We start from the raw sequence: 5,000 nt of genomic DNA on the forward strand, positions 1-5,000 counted from the left end.
GTGAAGTCTGATCCTTAAAGGTGAAGTCTGATTCTTAAAGGTGAAGTCTGACTCTTAACGATGAAGTCTGATCCTTAAAGGTGAAGTCTGATCCTTAAAGGTGAAGTCTGATTCTTAAAGGTGAAGTCTGATGCTTAAAGGTGAATTCTGATTCTTAAAGGTGAAGTCTGACCCTTAACGATGAAATCTGATCCTTAAAGGTGAAGTCTAACCCTTAACGATGAAGTCTGATTCTTAAAGGTGAAGTCTGATCCTTAAAGGTGAAGTCTGACTCTTAACGATGAAGTCTGATTCTTAAAGGTGAATTCTGATCCTTAAAGGTGAAGTCTAACTCTTAACGATGAAGTCTGATCCTTAAACGTGAAGTCTGATCCTTAAAGGTGAAGTCTGATTCTTAACGATGAAGTCTGATTCTTAACGATGAAGTCTGATCTTTAAAGGTGAAGTCTGATTCTTAAAGGTGAAATCTGACTCTTAAAGGTGAAGTCTAACTCTTAACGATGAAGTCTGATCCTTAAACGTGAAGTCTGATCCTTAAAGGTGAAGTCTGATTCTTAACGATGAAGTCTGATCCTTAAACGTGAAGTCTGATCCTTAAAGGTGAAGTCTGATTCTTAACGATGAAGTCTGATTCTTAACGATGAAGTCTGATCTTTAAAGGTGAAGTCTGATCCTTAAAGGTGAAATCTGACTCTTAAAGGTGAAGTCTGATTCTTAAAGGTGAAGTCTGACCCTTAAAGGTGAATTCTGATCCTTAATGGTGAAGTCTAACTCTTAACGATGAAGTCTGATTCTTAAAGGTGAAGTCTGATTCTTAAAGGTGAAGTCTGACTCTTAACAATGAAGTCTGATTCTTAAAGGTGAAGTCTGATCCTTAATGGTGAAGTCTGATCCTTAAAGGTGAAGTCTGATTCTTAAAGGTGAAGTCTGACTCTTAACGATGAAGTCTGATCCTTAAAGGTGAAGTCTGATCCTTAAAGGTGAAGTCTGATTTTTAAAGGTGAAGTCTGATGCTTAAAGGTGAATTCTGATCTTAAAGGTGAAGTCTGACCCTTAACGATGAAGTCTGATCCTTAAAGGTGAAGTCTGATTCTTAAAGGTGAAGTCTGATTCTTAACGATGAAGTCTGATCCTTAAAGGTGAAGTCTGATCCTTAAAGGTGAAGTCTGACCCTTAACGATGAAGTCTGATCCTTAACGATGAAGTCTGATCCTTAACGGTGAAGTCTGACCCTTAAAGGTGAAATCTGACCCTTAAAGGTGAAATCTGACCATTAACGGTGAAGTCCACTATGTTGAAGACAGAATGTTTTGTTATTACACACATTTTTGCTGTTTTTAATATAAGCAAAATCAGAACCATATGAACCAATCAGAACACGGAGGCGTGTCCACTTGCCAGTCAATCATATTACCTGTCCATTTAGAAAGTTTTCAAAAGTTCTTCTAAGAGTCTGGTTCAGTTTTAGAGGATTTTGAGTTTCAGATCCTACCTTTGACCAAAATCAAGGCTTCTAACTTCACTTCATGCCCCAGTCCTTACAGAGCCATGCTCCTGACACCATGCTGACAGAAGAATATCCAGAGCTTTAGGAAGTTTACACGTAATCCTGAGCTCGGCTCCGACCCGTCATCACCTCTGACTGACTGACGGATCTCTGTTAAAGTGTGGAAACTGGACCAGAACCTCTCACATGTCATATGAACTGCAGCCAGCAAGTGTGGTCAGTTTGCATGTAAGATGTGGCACATGAGAGAGAACAGAGTGAGAGAGAGGAAGACAGAGAGAGAAAGACAGACAGACAGAGAGAGTAAGTGAGAGAGAGAAAGACAGAGAGAGACAGACACAGAAAGACAGATGGAGAGAAACAGATAGAGAGACGAGAGAAAGAGAGAGAGAAAGAGAGAGAGAGAGAACAACAGAGACAAAAAGAGAGACAGAAAGACAGATGGAGAGAGACAGAAAGAGAAACAGAGAGAGACAAGACAGAGAGGAGAGAGATAGAGACAGAGCAAGAGAGACAGAGAAAGACAGAGAGAGAGATGGAGAGAGACAAGAGACAGAGAGGAGAGAGAGAGGCAGAGCAAGAGAGACAGAGAGAGACAGTGAAACAGACAGAGAGAGATGGAGAGAGACAGAAAGAGATAGAGAGACAAGAGAGGTAAAGACAAAAAGAGAGAGAGAGACAGAGAGTGACAGAGACAGAAAGAGAGATGGAGAGAGATAGACAGACAGAAAGAGAAACAGAGAGACAGATAGAGATAGAGAGAGACAAGCGAGAGAGAGAGTGACAGAGAGATGAGAGAGAGAGAGACAGAGAGTGACAGAGACAGAAAGAGAGATGGAGATAGACAGACAGAAAGAGAAACAGAGAGACAGATAGAGATAGAGAGAGACAAGCGAGAGAGAGAGAGACAGAGAGAGACAGACAGACAGAGAGAGAGAGAGTGGTAAAGCTCTCGGTCTGATCTAACCATGCGTGTACATGCCGAGGGGAAACTGGGACACGATCCAAACCGTCATGGAGCTGCCACATCTTACTCCTCTCATCTCATGTTCTGGTTTCACGTAGAAGATAATAACGCTTCGGCTTCCACCGGAGCGAGCAGCGCGATCGTTTGAAGTAGGCATTTTCAGGAGATCACGCTTCCAGACGTTCTGGCACGCCACGGCTTTATCTAATCTGCAATGTTACACTTTAAATTAGAGCCACCTGTCGGGGCCACGGCTAGGAGGGAGGGAGGAGAGGGGAGGGGGTGCCAAAACTTCCAGTACAAGCCTCGTGAGGAAGATAAAGCACGGAAATGCAACGTTTTCCATGAGATTGTCAGTTTCAACGCAGAAAACAAGCCAATTCATCGCTTTGGCACCGGATTCCACGGATTATCCGAATTTGAAATGAAGTGAAGGGATAAGTGTGTTAAATTCAGCCGTGCACACGAACGCATTTCACGCCGCATGAATCATTCCTACACTGGATACAACTTTCCATCATATTCCTGCTGGAACAACAACAAAAAAAAAAAGACATGACTTGCAATTGTTTACTGTTGCAAAAGTGTAGAGACAAAAAAAAAATAAATAAATTGGGTTTTGGCTCGGATTCCAGCTTTCGGAATCGGAATGCTGAGCCGGAGGGAATTTCCGGGATGAACTCGTTTCACATCAGTTCCGAACTTTTCTTATACAGCGCAGATGATTACATGTGTGTCACTTAACACCAGTGATGGGGAAAGGAAATTATTGTATGATTGTATTCCTCTGTATTTGATCTGAGAACACATCTTTTAGTTCCAAATTTAACCGGCTGAGGATGAGAAACGGATCCGACCAATCAGAATCCTGCTTTTTTCCAGATCAGTGATATCAAAGGTACAGTGATTACACACCTGTCATGTCTTTATTAGGTCATAATCCAAAGCAGGCAGTAACACGAGGATAATCCATAAATCTTTAAATTAAAATAAAAACATTTTCCCCATAGGTTTACCAAAATGGGTTTTAGAGTGAGCTCAAAATATTCCCTACAGTACATTTATAATTTATACATCAAGACGAGGGAATTTAACCCCAAGGAAATGGACTTATGGGACGTTTTCGCTCAGTATAAACAAATGAATGATGTTCAGGCTGCAAAAATGCATTTTTATCTCAAATATTTATCCCTAGTGAGCAAGCCTGAGGCGAGGGTGGTGAGGGAAAAACTCCCTGAGATGATATGAGGAAGAAACCTTGAGAGGAACCAGACTCAGAAGGGAACCTCATCCTCATTTGAGTGACACTGGACTGGACATAATGAAGGTGCTGTAGATGTTAACGAGTGTGTGAATGATCACAAGATGCTCACTGACATTCCCGCTCCATGTCCAGCCACATGACTCCGAGCAGGATAGAGCGGTTTCTGAAGATAACAGAATGAATCTATCCTGACTCCGCCCCTTAAACCTATTGCAGGTTAGATGAAGGAACCTGATGATTGTTTTAACGTTACTTTTAGTAGAGGACAGAAATATCAACTAGAGTTTCTTTGCTTTTTCGATCAGTCACAACCCCTGACCAATGTTCTGACCAACTGCTCTGCTTCAGACTTCAAAGAATCTCCTGGAAATTCTATCACACACACACACACACACAAACTGACAGGAAATATCCACTTGCCTGAATTTCACTCCAAAGCAGACGGAAACGTCTGAAGCGCGCGTCGGCGAGCGGTGTCGTGTTATACCGAACCGGCGGACTATTTTAAGAGTCCTCTGCGGTTTCTGTGCCGTGTTCGTTGGAAATGTCGTGGTGGTGGTGGTGGTGAGGTCTTTTGTAAGTGAAGCCTGTGTCCTGGATTTCTGCAATAAATTACATTCATCTTCAATAATCAGAAGAAAACCCAGAAGGTTGGCGGTGGCCAGGGATTCGTTTTCAGCTAGGGGGCGGAGTCAGGAAAGATTCATTCAGTGATCTTCAGGAACGTCTTTATCCTGCTCGGATTCCAGGAAACCTGGACCTGGAGCGGGAAAGCATGGACAGTGAGCATCATGTGATCATTAACATCTACAGCATCTTCATTATTTACTGTCCAGTGTCACCCAGATGAGGATGAGGTTCCCTTCTGAGCCTGGTTCCTCTCAAGGTTTCTTCCTCATATCATCTCAGGGAGTTCTTCCTCGCCTCAGGCTTCTCATTAGGGATGGATAGTAATTTAATTTTTATGTGTCTATATTTCTGTAAGGCTGCTTTGAGACAATGTCTATTGTTAAAAGCGCAATACAAATAAATTGAGTTGAATTATCCTGCTCGGAATCGTGTGCAGATTCCCGGGAACGCCGGAGGTGGAGCGGGAATGTCAGCGAGCATCATGTGATCATTCACACACTCGTTATCATCTACAGCACCTTCATCATGATCTGATGCTCGGATGCATTTCAGCTGAGAAGAGGAAGCACTCACAGCTTCTGGGTTCAGAATTGGTCTGTAAATGATTTCAGGAATATCAAATAAACCAAAAA

General features: G+C 42.4%; 1 protein-coding gene across 1 annotated transcript in view; it reads right to left on the reverse strand.

The window, feature by feature from the left end:
- mpp7b (MAGUK p55 scaffold protein 7b) overlaps positions 1–5,000 on the reverse strand; it is a 56,409-nt gene that overhangs the window by 5,586 nt on the left and 45,823 nt on the right. The gene's annotated exons all lie outside the window — the stretch shown is intronic.

Source organism: Hemibagrus wyckioides, linkage group LG20, assembly GCF_019097595.1.
Source record: "Hemibagrus wyckioides isolate EC202008001 linkage group LG20, SWU_Hwy_1.0, whole genome shotgun sequence".
Classification (NCBI taxonomy): domain Eukaryota; kingdom Metazoa; phylum Chordata; class Actinopteri; order Siluriformes; family Bagridae; genus Hemibagrus; species Hemibagrus wyckioides.